General features: G+C 41.1%; 1 protein-coding gene across 1 annotated transcript in view; it reads right to left on the bottom strand.

The window, feature by feature from the left end:
- Window positions 1-17,212, bottom strand: part of LOC149223013 (DNA-directed RNA polymerase 1B, mitochondrial-like) — a 227,143-nt gene that overhangs the window by 6,575 nt on the left and 203,356 nt on the right. The window lies entirely within an intron of this gene.

Here is a 17,212-nt window from a genome sequence, read left to right on the forward strand (position 1 = left end):
AATAATCTTATGCAAAACATAATGTCAATGTTTCACACAATATCTCCAATCGCATTATGTTTAGTATAATATCTTATGCAAAATATAACATAACATCCCTTGTGTTTTCTATAATAATATTATGCAAAATACATTGTCAATGTTTTGCATAATATCTCCCAGGTGGGCCAAAGGTATTATGTATTCCATTGATGTTATGTTTGAATAAGATAAGGATGGGGGAAAAGAAGGGGGGTGGGGGTGGGAGTGGGGGTGGGGGATATATTATGCAAAACATTGACATTATGTTTTGCATAATATTTCCACCACCCCACCCTTATATTTTACATAATTAGGGTGGGGGAAATATTATGCAAAACACTGACGTTATGTTTTGCATAATATCTCCAAGGTGGGGAAGAGATATATTATCCAAAACATCGTGTTGAACCAATAGTCATGTCATCGTTCTCTTCATCGGAAGTGATCTTCTAGTCAACATCTGGCTATCTTTATACAGCTACCTCTTCCAAGTCATGTTTCCTTCAGGGTCTTCCATCCTATCTCATGAGTACTAGTTGTAGGTGACTTCTACAACTCTCTTTTGGTAGCCCTGTTTCAACCCAACCAGATGATTTCAAAAATCAAAATAAACATCAAATCAAAGTTACCTTTTTATCATGGCCTTTCATCATAACATATGCTTCCTGCATCAACATCGTTTTGCATATTGCATGAATCCATCTCCAAGCCATACATTAACAAGGTTTTCCTTTTCCAACATATCAAAGTCTTCATATCATTCTCCATGGACATGTCATTGCTAATCCTTTCTAGTTATCATATGTTGTTAAATTTGGCAACTAGGGCAAAACTTCACCTTGGAAAACTCATATCAGGCAGCTGATATTTTTATTGGATTCCTCTCTTCGAGAGGTCTAGGATTGATCTAAAGATCATCCCATTCTGACATGTACAAATGGAATTATGAATTTATTTTGATTATGAACAAATTGTCAAGGTCGGCCAAACATCAAAATTGCACCTCAACGTTGCATATAAATACAAGGAGCCTACTCCTCATTTTGGCATCTCACTCACACTCATTCTTCTCTCTCCTTCGTTGATTGGGTACACATTTCAGACGCAACTTTCCACACATGCGAAGAAGAGAAGGTTCTTTTGTCCTTGCGTTGACTAGCATTGACCAAAGTTGCAGGAGGGTTGTTTTGACTTTTGTTGACCTGTTTTGACTACGGTTTTGTGTGGGGGATCTCTATTTGGGTAGGCTGTATTTTTGGGCACAAAAATCGAGGCTATTTGACCATTGTTTGACTAGCGTTGACTGCAAAAGGGTTTGCTACATCATTGACTTTAGTTGACCAGATTTGACTGGACTTTTTAAGATTGTTTCGGGTTGATTGGACTAGCTATTGGAGGTCAAGTTGACCAAGTTGTTTTGCAGGTCAAAATCTACCCTATTGACCAACATTGAATTTATGGTTAGGGCTTTCTGTTACTGTTGATTGACTGGTCAGATTTCACTTTGATTGGGCAATTGAATATTGTATATTGTACTCTCTCTCTCTCTCTGCTGAACTTTTGAAGAATTATAATAATTGATCAAGGGTTTCCCCACATTGGGGTTTGTCCCTGATTGGTGCCACATCTTGTGTCCTCTTGTCTTGGCTTGTCTTCTACTGTTATTGTTTATGTTTTATCTTCATTTTACTATCATGTTGATGTGATTACTAAATTGGATATTGATATTGGGCTAATAAGAAAATTGAAGGGAAATTGCTCTTAAGCATAGAACATACCATTGTTATCTAAAATTAACATGGTATCAGAGTTGAAGTGAAGACAAAGCCCAAGCAAGAGTGAAAAGACTAAGCACTAAGAAGTGAAATCACTCAGATCCTTTGATCAAGGACAAGACTCAATGGCCTCCACAGCCTACTTCAAGTCCGATGACAAAATTCGTGATAAGTTTGACTATCATGCATGGAAGATGTCTCTTGATTTGACTTTAGAAGAGCAAGATGTTATGGATTATATGCAAGGAAAGATTTCAAAACCTCCTTCAAATGCACCAATTGCTGCTCATACAAAGTGCAAGAAAGGTGAAGTCAAAGCCAAGAAGATCATCAGGGATTCCATTCATAAGCATTTATTTGCTTACATCTCCGATTTGAACACATCAAAGGAGATATATGACAAGTTGGTTGGCATGTTCAAATCTAGCAATGCAAACCAAGTTCTTTTCCTCAAGAACAAGTTGAAGGATATAAAGAAGGGAAAAGGAGAAGACACTCAATCCTACTTCATGAGGATTACTGAGGTAAAAAATGATCTTCTTTCGATTAGAGAAGCTATTGTTGATAGGGAGCTTACTCTCATTGCCCTTGGAGGACTCCCTCGTGAATGACACATGTTCAACACCACCATTCTTAACAATGACAGGATTCCAAGTTTTGAAGAATTGCTGACTAGATGTTCTCAAGAAGAAACAAGGATGATGGAACTAGATATGCCTTCAGATAGGAATGATCCTACTGCATTCTTTGCTCATGCTAAAAAGAAGAACAATGCAGGTTCAAAAAAGCAATGTCAAGGAAGGCCAAGTTTCAAAAATGGAAGGAAGGGAAGATGCTTCATTTGCAACAAGTTTGGACACTATGCTAGGGAGTGTCCTAATATAAGGGATACACCTCACAATGATGACAACCACAACCACAACAATTTCAGGGGCAACAACAAAGAAAGGAATGGCAAATTCAACAATCGAGGAAAAAGGAATGTTGTCATTCCTCATCAAGGAAATGGTCGCCCTCACAAGAGATCAAGAAACACCAGGTATGATGAATCTAATGTTGTTGATAATAAGCAAAAAGAACTTTATCTTATATCTTCCCTCTTTGTTGCATCTCCTTCGGACACTTTGGGAAATTGGTTGATTGATAGTGGTGCCTCAAGGCACTTCACTGGGCATAAAGAAGCTCTTTCAAATCTAATTGAAAAGGATACAAATTTGGAAATTATCCTTGGAGACAATGCCACCTATCCCGTGAAGGGAGTTGTAAATGTTACTCTTCAATTGAATCAAGGTAACATCATTGTTAATTTTAGGCATGTTCTATGCTTAGAGCAATTTATTTCAATTTTCACAGTTAGCTCCATATCTAGGCATGTTCTATGCTTAGAGCAATTTATTTCAATTTTCACAGTTAGCTCCATATCTAGGCATGTTCTATGCTTAGAGCAATTATATTATTTCAATTTTCACAATTAGTTCCATATCTTTTCTAGATTAGCAATCACATCAGCATTAAAGTAAACTGTAGATAGAACATAAACACAAATCGCAGAAGACAAGCCAAGACAAGAGGACACAAGATGTAGCGCTAGCCAGGGACAAACCCCAATGTGTGGAAACCCTTGATCAATTCTTCTTATATGTTCTTCAATAGTTCAGCAGAGAAAGAGAGAGGTAGTACGTTTACAACAGAAGTCAACACTTTGACTTATCTAGAAAAGAGCATAAATCATCTCTAAAAAGATGATACATGAGATTAGTTGAAGACATGCTGCTTCAACTAATTCTCCAAGGTGACTCCTTCACCTATTGTTGTGCTGCATTTCGTCATCATGCTGCACCTCACCATGCTGCACCCATCATCACTATGATGCATCTCATCACTCTTCATTAATCATGACTATACCCATCACTGCACTGCATTATGTGCCATTGCTACACCATATTGCCATCCTAACTTATGTGTTGGCTGCACCTTGCTTGCTAGTTGTCCCTTGCTTGCTTGTTGTCCCTAGCATGCTTGTTGTCCTTAGCATGCTTGTTGTTGCATGTTAGCTGTAACATTGCATGCTTGGTGTATTTGCTGCTAAGTACCATACAACTGTCCCAATGTTAGTTAGTTGTCCCTTGCATGTTGCTCTCCTTCGGAGACAGATGCTCCAGTTGTTTTGGCAGTTCCCGGCAATTCTGGCAGTGTCGACTGTTGCCGGCAGTTCCGGTAGTTCCAGTTGTTCCCGACAGTTCCGGCAGTCCTGGCAGTTCCGGCTTTTCCTACAGTTCCGACTTTTCCGGCAATTCCGACTTTTCCAACTTTTCCGGCTTTTCTGGCAATTCTGGCTGTTCTGGATTTTTAGTCCTTTCCGGTAGTTTCGTCTTTTCCGACAGTTTCGGCTTTTCCGACTTTTCCAGCTTTTGCGACTTTTCTGGCTTTCTGCCCTCTGGATCAGGGCAACATTATTCCGTAGGATCTCTCCTCCTACTAAAACCCAAAGACAAGTAGAGAGAGGAAGAGATCCCAAGTGTGTTGAAATGACTTGAAGGCCACCTCTATTTATACTAAAACGTTGAGCACATGTGGGGTTTATTTGGTTGATGGCCGACCTTGACGAACTGTCTTATAACGCAAATAAATCCATAACTCCATGAATACTTATCGGAATCGGATGATCTTTAGATCAATCCTACCCCTCTCGATGAGAGGGATCCAAGAAAAATATCAGCTACCATAAATAAGATGACCCACATGGAGTTTGGCCCTAGTTGCCAATTTTAACACTCCCTCTCAACTAGGGAGAACTCCATCCGTTAATCCATATGTCCGACTGTACTATCTATGCCATCAGTGCCCTTCCCTGCTCTACTCTGCTCTGATCTGCTAAGCTCTACTCTGTTTTGCTCTGCTCTGCTGAACCATGAACAAAAAGAATTGATCGAGAATGTCTCATACCATTCTCTACTGACCCGAAGTCAGTTTCATCTGAAGAGAGTGTGTCACATCACTCTTATTGACCCAAAGTCAGTGTTATTGATCCCAGATCGATATCTCAAGAGAGTGTCTCAAACCACTCATACTAATCCCAAATCAGTTTCATTGATCCCAGATCAATGTCACAAGAGAGTGTCTCAAACCACTCATACTGATCCCAGATAAGTTTCATTGATCCCAAATCAATGTCACAAGAGAGTGTCTCAAACCACTCATACTAATCCCAGATCAGTTTCATTGATCCCAGATCAATGGAGGTCATCCTAGCATAGGGAGTACGGTGGATACAGCGATGCGTCCATCGATAGTACTACTATGGTCCCTATCCTCATTTCCCTGCTCATTGATCAGATGAGAGGTACTTCCCATGAGTCCCAGACTGCATGGGTAGGATACCTCGACAGGAGAACTAATCATCCTGTCCACAGGAGAACGAATCATCTTGTCAATGGATGCCACGAAGAACTAATCATCCTAACCCACAGGAGAACTAATCATCCCATTCCACAGTCGCCATGGAGAACAAATCATCCTGGCCCACGGGAGAACTAATCATCCTGTTCCATAGTCGCCACAGAGAACAAATCATCCTAGCCCACAAGAGAACTAATCATCTTGTTCCACAGTTGTCACGAGAGAACTAATCATCCCGGCCCACAGAAGAACTAATCATCCTGTTCATAGCGCACCACCAAGGGAGGGTGAGTCGCCCTGTGGTCGTATGTTGCTCCAGTAAGTACCCCAAGCCCCCCAGAGGTCCCAGAGCTCAATGCATGCAACATGCAAGACCCTTATAAGAAGGTCCCTCAATGACTCCAAGTCGTTTGGGAAAGTCACAGATTTGACCTTTCCCCGGGGCTTTGACAAAATGTCTGCGACCTGTACATCAGTCTCAATGCAATGGAGCCTCCTCGCTCATCGACTTACCATATCACAGATAAGGCAATATCTGATGTCTATCTACTCGAGCAATCATTGAATATGGGATTCCTCAATAATCAAATCCCCCCTCTGGTTGTCACAGAGAATCACAGTGGTATTCATCATGTGTACAAACATCTCACTTAAGAGCTTCTGCAACCATGCAGCTTCACACGAGATCATACTCATAGCTATGTATTCGGTCTCGGCAGTGCTTATAGCAACCGACTTCTGCTTCCTGCTCTTCCATGATATCGAAGCAAAATCCAAATAGAACCAACACTGAGAAGTGCTCTAGTGATCCTCCACACTGCCTACCCAATCAGCGTTCGAATAATCATGCAGTTTCATATTTCCGGTAGTGTATCTCAATCCATGAGAGATTGTGCCCTGAAGATATCTCAGAAGATTCTTGGCACCAATCCAGTGAGGCTCAACCAAATATGAGCTCACCATGCTAACTGCAAAACATGTGTCAGGACGGAAATTCCCCAAGAACATTAACGTGAATGAGTTTATGAAACTCAGAGGCATTTCCCAAATCTGGTCCGACATCACTACCATATAACTTCTGAAAGTTAAGATCCTCGAGGTAGTCACAGGCTTGCAGTTTATCATTCCACATCCGGAATCCAACTCCCTCTTACTTCTATAAATGAGAGGGTCTGCACCTGTCAGAAATAGGTCGTCCTCATAAGGTGCCGATATGAGAGGTCTATCATCCACAACCTTCGAGTAATGGTTTGGATCAGTTTCACTCCTAGTGAATCTCAGCTTCATCAGACAACTATCAATCCTCTCATACTACGCCCAGGGTCTTTTGCTTCAAGCCATAAAGGGTTTTCTTCCACCTGTATACATGAGATTTCGGATCATGAATCTCAAACTCCTCGGTTGTTCCAAACCTATGGACCTGTTGCGTAAGGAGAATGGTCCCCTTATAAGATTTTCCTTCGGTAAATCTCAAACATGTACCTTCAAGCTCTACTTGAATTCAGACATCCCTTTCCATCGATGAATGCCACCCTGAAACCTTTGACTTCCATTTCCGATATGGACACCAGGTTCTTCTTGCAATCAGGTACATAAAAGAGATTCTGTAAATGAATCAAGTTACCCTTATTCAATTGAGAGTTAACATTCCCTACACCCTTTCCGGGATAGATGGCATCGGCTCCAAGTATAATCCCATGATTGTTTCCATCTCTACCATATTAGAGAGTGCACCCATCTATCCGATGAAGTGCCTTGAAGCACTACAAATCTATAAGCCAAATTCCCAAAGAATCTGAAGGAGAGGGCCAATACAAGATAACGCTTCTTTATCTTATCAGAAACAACATTTGATTCTTCATACCTCGGGTTCCTTGCTTTTTATGAAGAGTCGGCCATTTCCTTGATGACCTGCATTACCTGTCATTCCTTTGATCATTGAAGATGTCCCTGGAATGATTGTTATCATCATCAAGTGATGTGTCCCTACCATTCGGACACTCCTTCGCATAATGGCCGAACTAGTTATCTACCTTTCCTTCCACCTTGAGATTTGATCTTCCAATGAAGTGATCTTTAGGTAGGCCATATTCCGCTGCACCATTCTGATAATATTCTCTGCTTCAACTTCACCCTTGGTGAATTTGAAGAGGGATGAGGAATCCACTGATCCTTTTGTCCTTTCCCAATTGTCTTTGGTGATTGCCCTTTCACTCTTGCTTGGGAATTGTCTTCACCTCAGCTTCGATACCATGTTAATTTTAGGTATGTTCTATGCTTAGAGAAATTTATTTCAATTTTCACAGTTAGCTCCATATCTTTTCCAGATTAGCAATCACATCAGCATTAAAGTAAACTATAGATAGAACATAAACATAAATCGCAGAAGACAAGCCAAGACAAGAGGACACAAGATGTGGTGCTAGCTAGGGACAAACCCCAATGTGGGGAAATCCTTGATCAATTCTTCTTATATGTTCTTCAATAGTTCAGCAGAGCTATAGATAGAACATAAACATAAATCGCAGAAGACAAGCCAAGACAAGACGACACAAGATGTGGTGCTAGCCAGGGACAAACCCCAATGTGGGGAAATCCTTGATCAATTCTTCTTATATGTTCTTCAATAGTTCAGCAGAGAGAGAGAGAGAGAGAGATAGTACGTTTACAACAAAGGTCAACACTTTGACTTATCTACATAAGAGCATAGATCATCTCTAAGAAGATGATAGATGAGATTAGTTGAAGACACGCTGCTTCAACTAATTCTCCAAGGTGACTCCTCCACCTATCGTTGTGCTGCATTTCTTCATCATGCTGCACCTCACCATGCTGCACCCATCATCACTATGTTGCATCTCATCACGCTTCATTAATCATGATTGTACCCATCACTGTACTGCATTATGTGCCATTGTTGCACCATGTTGCCATCCTGACCTATGTGTTGGCTACACCTTGCTTGCTTGTTGTCCCTTGCTTGCTTGTTGTCCCTAGCATGCTTGTTGTTGCATGCTAGTTGTAACATTGCATGCTTGGTGTATTTGTTGCTAAGTACCATACAACTGTCCCAATGTTAGTTAGTTGTCCCTTGCATGCTGCTCTCCTTCGGAGACAGATGCTTCGGCTGTTTCGACAATTCCCAGCAGTTCTGGTTGTTCCAGGCAGTTTTGGCAGTCCAGGCATTTCCAACAATTCCGGCTTTTTTAGCAGTTCCGGCTTTTCCAGCTTTTCTAGCATTTCCAGCAATTCCAGCTTTTCTGGCTTTTCTGGTTGTTCCATTAGTTCCGTCTTTTCCGGCAATTCCGGCTTTTTCAACAGTTTCAGCATTCCCAGCTTTTCTGGCAATTCCAAATTTTCTGACAGTTCTGGCTTTTCCAACAGTTCAGGTTTTTCCAGCAATTCAAGGTTTTTCGGCTTTTCCGGCGTTTCCAGCTTTTTGCCCTCTGGATCAGGGCAACGTTATTCTTTAGAATCTCTCCTCCTACTAAAACCAAAAGACAAGTAGAGAGAGGAAGAGATCCCAAGTGTGTTGAAATGACTTGAAGGCCACCTCTATTTATATTAAAACGTTGAGCACATGTGGGGTTTATTTGGTCGCTAGCCGACCTTGACAAATTGTCTTATAACGCAAATAAATTCATAACTCCATGAATACTTATCGGAATCTGATGATCTTTAGATCAATCCTACACCTCTTGATGAGAGGGATCCAAGAAAAATATTCGCTACCATAAATAAGATGATCCACATGGAGTTTGGCCCTAGTTGCCAATTTTAACAATCATTCATCTACAAGAAGTACTATATGTACCCGATCTAAAGAAGAACCTGGTATCTATCTCGGTGATGGAGGACAAAGGATTCAAGGTGGCATTCATCGATGGAAAGGTACGTGTGTGGAATAAAAGTTTCAAAGATGCATTTACACTTGGATTTAGGGTCGATAGCCTATATCTAGTTGGAAGAAGTCCATTGGGAGCTATGTCTTGTGACACATCACTTCAATCCGAATTATGGCACCAGAGGTTTGCTCATCTACATTATAAGGCTCTACTCGATGTGAGGAAGATGGTGACAGGGATGCCCGAATTTAAAGCAGTGTTTTACGAAACGGCCGTACCGAAACGGAAACGGCCGTTTCTGACCGTTTCAATGCCAATTTTTATGACCCGGCCCATGACCCGGTTCGGCTGGCCGAGTCAGCTATGACTCGGCCGAGTCAGCCAATGACTCGGCCGAGTCATAGCTGACCCGGTCAACCCGGCCGGGTCCTGTAATGACTCGGCCGTTTCAATTACAGATGCATTCTTCTTAGGGCAATCTACTTCAGATTATATGCAGATATTCAAACACTTCCAGGTATCGACCTCACAAAAATGAGTTGTATTTAGGCTTGAAATGTGCCTCACAGGGTCGGATACATGAGGTATGCAAGAAACAATTAATCAGTTAGCTAGAATTTATGGCTTGTTGTGAAGTGTTCAACTCCTGTAGACAAATCGAGATGTCATCTAAAGCAAGGATTTCAATATTCAGATTTGCAATAGGAGGCTCTATTAGTAATGTCTGTAACAACAATAGTTACATCAAAGTTTTCATGGCAGCAAGAATGTTCACCTTGCATAATTGAATGTGTATCATCACCTGCTTTAGCATCATTGCCTTCAAATCAAAAGTATAGTGGCACTCCTTTCTGTAAGGAAGAAGACTGCAGTTGTTGTTGTATGGAATGACATCAAAGAATGATAAAGTCTCATCTTAATGATGAAGTGCAGATTGACAAGGGCTTGACGATCTCCTAAAGCAAGGATTCAGAGGGAGATGTAATGTTTTGATGATGTATGTCCATCAGATAAGGATCCTCCCATTTTCAAATGAAAGAGGTAATTTTAAGATGTAAGATCTAGCTTTGTTTCTAAGTGTCAAAGGTCTGGTAAAATTCAACAGCTATTGTAGACTACACACAGGGACATTGGGGTATATCATACATCACATTTAGCTGCCACGCAATGCTTTTGCACTAAACAGAATATTCTTTAATGTATACCTCTGTTCTAGAGGCGAATAGTAAAGGATCAGAACCGTGTCATAATCATAGAGTTGTGAACCACTGTCAAAACAATTTCAGAAAACCAACGATTATGCCCTCAGAACAAAATGACTAAAACCTGCAAAATATATGTTGAACGAACCCAGGGAATCCCAGAACTATAAACCACAAACCCTTATACAAGTTCAATGCTGTTACAGATCAAAGGATGTCCGAATTATCTTATCTCTTTTGGAGAGAGGATGGGTGCGTTTAAATAGATTTGGATAGGCTTTCATGACAGGCAGTCTACTTGAGTATTTGGGAGGGAAGCCCAAAAATTTAATTTTTTAATTAAAACAAGTTTTGGAGCCAAGAATCCCACGCTTAAATGAGGCCATTTTGTCCTCTATTTTGGACCATAGTATGATTAAATTTCCTCGTATATTTAGTACATTTTCAAATGTTAACCTTAATCTTTTGACAACCTTTTGGTCCAGCAAGATATTAGAAGGTTCAATTTGGCATTTTCAACAATTATTTAGCCTTTTAATATGCTTCCATATTATCAACTTATTTGGGGCTTGTGACCACATAGTGGGTGCACCAACTTAAGTTGGACATATCTTTCAAACAGTAAGGAGTCTCGCAGCGTGCTATATATCCTTAGAATCGTAATGACGAGGAGAATCCAATAAAGATGGTCAAGCAATAATGAAGCGGAACATAAAGATGAGTCTTTGATCATGTATGACAGAGTCACAGACTACAGTTGACTATGTATTTACTATTGCCATTGGGTACACCGTACCATTTTGATATAATGGATTGGTTCATGAGCCTACTTTGATCATATGTTGTCTTCCATGTATATTATAATGTTGTGTGTTTGGAAACTTGAATGAAAATCTTTAAAATTATGTTTAAAATATTTAAAATTATGTTTTTTTATAAAAAAAATAAATATTTAATGTATTTTTTACAACGACCGAGTCATTGAAATCGAGCCGGCCGAGTCATTACCGAGTCCGAGTCCGAGTCCGAGTCGATCCTCGGCCGAGTCCGAATCCGAGTTCGAGTTGTAAAAAACTGATTTAAAGTAGAACATGAAGGTGTTTGTCAGAGGTGTGCTGAAGGAAAGCATACAAGGGGACCATTCCCCTCATGCGATAGCAAGACTACCGACATATTGCAATTAGTTCATTCTGGTCTATCTGGTAATAGGTATGATGCCCGTGAATTCATTGGGAGTATAGTTATATTATGTTATCTTTATGGATGATTTCTCTCGCAAGACTTTGATATATTTCTTGTAGAAGAAGGACGAAGTATTCTCATGGTTCCTTTCTTTCAAAGCTATAGTCGAAAATCAAACTGAGAAGAAGATCAAAATATTGAGGACCAATAATGGAACCGAATATGAATCAAATGAGTTCAATATTTATTATACAGAAGTTGGCATTAAGAGGGAGACTACTACCGCATATACTCCTGAGCAAAATGGTGTTGTTGAAAGGAAGCATTGTTCCATCGTAGAAGCCACTTGTGCCATGCTTCATGATCAAAGCCTTCTGAAGTTCTTATGGGCTGAAGCTGCAAACACTGTCATCTATGTTCAAAATAGATGCCCTCATCAAGCGTTGACTCCAAAACTCCCGAAGAAGTTTTCACCGTTAAAAAACTTGATGTTTCTCACTTTAGAATTTTTGGTAGCCCCGTACATTTTCATGTGTCGAAAGAAAAGAGAAGCAAATTGGATGCTTCTGGGAATAAAGGAACATTTGCAGGCTACAGTGAAACTTCTAAGGCATATAGAATCTATGTGCCTGGTCAAAGAGAAGGGGAGATAAGTCATGATGTCACCTTCGATGAGGATGTTGCCCTTGGGAAGATTAGTAACCTTCCTCTTCCAAGGAAGGACAAAGAAGCATATTCAGGAAAGCAGGGAGAACCGCAAAATGAGCCAATTCCCGATGTTGAAGGACCAAATGGATCCCACTGATCCACCCCCTCATGAGGCCCCCTCCTCAAAAAGTAGACCCTCATGGCTTAGGGAGACTCTCGAAGATGCCGAGAGACATATTGCACCTGGGGGGCATTTCGTGAAAGGAAGAAGCCGAATAGGAACCCAAGGGTACTTAACTACAATGAGCACCATTGTTCAATCTGAGCCTTGCACATTCAAAGAAGTTGCAAAGCACCAAGTTTGGAAGGATGCAATGAACGAAGAGTATGAGTCGATTATGAAGAATGATGTCTGGGATGTGGTCCCTAGACCCAAGGACAAATCCGTTGTCACCTCAAAATGGCTCTACAAGATCAAGCATGGAGCTGATGGAAGTGCTAGAAAGTTCAAGGCCAAATTTGTTGCTCGAGGTTATTCTCAAAAGGAAGGTGTAGATTATAATGATATATTTGGACCAGTTGCCCGCTACACCACCATCCGTTCGATTATAGCCCTTACCGCCTCGCAAGGATGGAATCTACACCAAATGGATGTCAAGACTGCCTTCTTGCATGGTTCACTTAAGGAGGAAGTTTATATAGAACAACCTGAGGGGTTCGAAGTTCAAGATCGTCAGACATATGTATGTAGGTTGAAGAAAGCCCTCTATGGGTTGAAGCAAGCACCCAGAGCTTGGTATAAGAGGATCGACAGCTATCTGATGAAGCTGGGATTTACAAGAAGTGAAATTGATCTGAACCTTTACTTTAAGGTTGAGAATGATAGACCTCTCATTTCGGTACTCTATGTGGACAATATCTTTCTGACAAGTGCAGACCCTCTCATTCATCAATGTAAGACGATAGCTTCCGAATTCGAGATGGACCTAGGACTGATGCATTACTTCCTAGGGTCTGGCAAAAGCCAAGCGAGATTTCCCTTTCTCGAGGAAAATACATTGTGAAGGTACTTGAAAGATTTGGGATGGTGGACTGCAAGTTCGTGACTACTCCGATGGAACTTAACTTCAAGAAGTTATGCGGAAGTGTTGTTGGGCCCAAGTTGGGAAATCCTTCTGAGTATCGTCAACTCATGGGGGCCCTGATGTTCTTGGTGATCTCCTGTCTGAACATATGTTTTGTAGTGAATACATTCAGTCAGTTTATCGTCGAGCCGCATCACATACATTGGATTGTTGCCAAGAATCCCTTGAGATATCTTCGGGGCACAATCACTTATGGACTGAGATACACAGCCGAGAATGTGAGGCTCCATGGTTGCTCTGATGCAGACTGGGCTGGAAGTGTGGTGGATCGTAAAAGCACATCTCGGTGTTGATTCTCTCTAGGTTCTGCTTCGATATCATGGATGAGCAAGAAGCAGAAGTTGGTTTCCTTGAGCACTGCTGAGGCTTAATACATTGCTACTAGTATGGCCTACTATGAAATTGTTTAGTTGAGGAAGCTCTTTAGTTAGTTGTTTCGACATGTGTTGGATACCAACGTGATCTATTGCGGCAACCAGAGTGGGATTCGTCTTTTTGAGAATCCCGTGTTTCATAACCACTCCAAGCATATTGATATCAGGTACCAATTTATCTACGATATGGTACAACGGGGAGCAATAAGGCTCCAACACATTAGGACTGATGATCAAGTCATTGATATTCTTACGAAGCACCTGGGGAAGGTCAAATTCCTAACCTTATGTGAACGACTTGGAGTCGTGGAGAGACCCTCTTATGAGGGTCCCGCATGAAATGGATGTTGAGCGCTGGGAGCTCCCGGGGGCTTGGGGTACTTCTTAGAGCGATGAGCAACCATAAGGTGAGTGGTTCACCTTCCCCTGTGATGAGTGGTTCACCTTCTCCTATGGCATATGAGCAGGATGAGTGGTTCACCTTCTCCTATTGGCTACCCATGCAGTCTGAGACTCATGGGAAGTGCCTCTCATCTGGCCAATGAGTATAGGGACCATAGTACTATTGATGGATGCATCGTGTACTACTCTACTCCTTATGCTAGGATGTTGATATTGATCTGGGATCAATGGAAACTGACTTCGGGTCAGTTAAGAGTTGTATGACACTCTCTCTATTATTGAAGACTGACTTCGGGTTAGTGGAGAATGGTATGATACATTCTCGATAGTTTCTTCTTTCTTCATGGTTCAGCAGAGCAGAGACAGGGATGGTACAGATTGTCCGATAATTTGGCAGGTGAAGTTCTCCCTAGTTGAGCTTAGATGAGGCAGCAACTAGGGCCAAACTTCACCTTGGATATCTCATATGAGGCAACTGATATTTTTATTGGATTCCTCTCTTCGAGAGATGTAGGATTGATCTAAAGATCATCCCATTCTGACATGTACAAATGGAATTATGAATTTATTTTTATTATGGACAAATTGTCAAGGTCGGCCAACCATCAAAATTGCACCTCAACATTGCATATAAATACAAGGAGCCTCCTCATTTTGGCATCTCATTCACACTCATTCTTCTCTCTCCTTCGTTGATTGGGTATGAATTTCAAAGGAAGCTCTCAATACGTGCGAAGAAGAGAAGGGTCTTTTGTCCCTGTGTTGACCAGCGTTGACCGAAGTTGCAGGAGGGTTGTTTTGACTTGCGTTGACCAGCATTGACTTGTTTTGACTGTGGTTTTGTGTGGGGAATCTCTATTTGGGTAGGCCGCATTTTTGGGCACATAAATCGAGGTTGTTTGACCACTATTTGACCAACGTTGACTACAGAAGGGTTTGTTTCAGCATTGACTTTCATTGGCCATATTTCACTGGACCTTTTGAACTATTTTTGGGCTGATTTGACTAGCTATTGGAGGCCGAGTTGACCAAGTTTGATCGAGTTGTTTTGGAGGTCAAAATCTTCCCTGTTAACCAACATTGACTTTCTGATTAGGGCTTTCTGACACTATAGTTTGACTGGTCAGATTTCACTTTGATTGGGCAAGTGAATATTATATATTGTACTCTCTCTCTCTGTTGAACTTTTGAAGAATTATAAGAAGAATTGATCAAGGGTTTCCCCACATTGGGGTTTGTCCCTCGCTGGTGCCATATCTTGTGTCCTCTTGTCTTGGCTTGCCTTCTACTGTTATTTTTTATGTTCTATCTGCATTTTACTATCATGTTGATGTGATTGCTAAACTGGATTTTGATATTGGGCTAATAAGAAAATTAAGTGAAATTGCTCTTAAGCATAGAACATACCATTGTTATCTAAAATTAACATATGTTGATCATGTTGGAAATACTGAGGGGGGGGGGGGGGGGGTGTGAATCAGTATTTCTTTTTCAACTATTATTTTACCAGTTAAAACATTTACATTCAAAACACAAGATGAACAACAAGAATAAATGCTTTTATTAATATAATATGTGCATTAAAATAGATACAATATATAAATGGTTGCAATTAGTTGCCAAGCACCAACTTGGACTTTTGTGAGGCTCCAACCTCCAGAGCACCAACTCTGTTTTGCCAAGGCACCAATCTTGGTCTTAAGAGCACCAACTCCCAAGACACCAATCTTTCCAGTTCCTAAGGCACCAATCCCAAGGACTCCAATCCTTCCAACTTTTAAGGTACCAACCCCAAGGGCTCCGACCGAATCTTGTCAAGGCATGTTTGATAGTAATGTTCTGCTCTCAAAACTCTTCTTTACTGAGTTCTGTCTGTTTACAGCTTCACTCTAGTCTCCATGCTACAACATCAATGGCAACTAGTCTTCTTATGAAGGAGTCTTTACAACTCTTCATACTGTCCACACAAAGTCTGCAATTGCCTTCATGATCTCTGATAATGTCTCCACACAGCTTTAGTAAGTCTACTATTAGCTGCACTAAGCTCTGCACAAGAACCAACTTTCTATTCAAGCATCTGTTCTAACTGTCACAGTAAATGCTTCAACATGACTACTTCTCAATTGGCTACTTCTCCCTTCAAACAATGTCAGATAAAACTTTATTTATTACATCACAAAATAGTTCTTCAGACTGCATTGTGTACCTAATTAATTCATCACAAGTCTGAGTCTTTCACAGGGTAACATGATCAACAGAGATGCTCGTCCTTCGAATGCCTCCTGTCCTGTTGGACCTTCGGCCCTTTTCTGTTCTGTTGGACCTACGGCTGCCTCTGTTTCTTCCAGTTTTTCAACAACCTTAAACTTTCCTTGTTCTCTGTTTTTATATGCCTGATGCGCCTGACCTTTTGGCTTCCTCCTTGCTCGCTTGAGCTTCCGCTTCCTCAACGCTCGTTCGACCTTTTGGCTTCCCTCCTCGGTCGCTGTAGTTTCCTCTGCGCTCACTTGCTTCTTCGGCTTCCCGATCCTTTGGTCGCTTTAGCTTCCTCTGCCTATTTGAATTAACCAATGCTTCATAAGACACGTTCAAGAGGAAGAGGGGCTGAATTACAATAGAAATGATGCTTATTAAAAAAATATCAGAGAGGCCCTTTTTCAATAATAGTATTCATACACTGGACTTTATTGTTTACAGAGAGACTATACCAACAGGGAGGCCCCACATGCCACATCACAATCGCAATCGCAATCGCAATTGTTTAGATCCACTGAACTATTGGAAGCATTTATTTATGCATTTGGCCTTAAGAAACCCGAGCAATACATTTATTGGAATACACAAGAATATGTGGAAAAACCCGACCGAATGCTTAAGGTCGGACTTCAAATGCATTACGCCCGCATCTATAACTTCATCGAGTCCGCTGTGTAATCGCAATCGCAGTTTATAGCACCATCCCTTTATAACTTGCAATAGATAACTTCTGAAATGGCGGACGCGATATAGCATTAGGGTGTGTTACAATAGGACCATCGGGTCCGCAACATATATCACAATCGACGCTTTTAATGCGGCAAGGCCTTAAACACTTGCGATATGGCAGATGCGATAATATGTTAGATCATATCGCAATGGTGTAGTCGGGTCCGTGTATATATATCGCAATCGTTGATTCGGGGGTGACAGCCCTTTATATATTGCGATTACCGTGGATGC

The sequence above is a fragment of the Pinus tabuliformis genome, chromosome Q (assembly GCF_031772625.1).
Source record: "Pinus tabuliformis cultivar Carrire ecotype Pingquan chromosome Q, CPIR1, whole genome shotgun sequence".
Taxonomy (NCBI): domain Eukaryota; kingdom Viridiplantae; phylum Streptophyta; class Pinopsida; order Pinales; family Pinaceae; genus Pinus; species Pinus tabuliformis.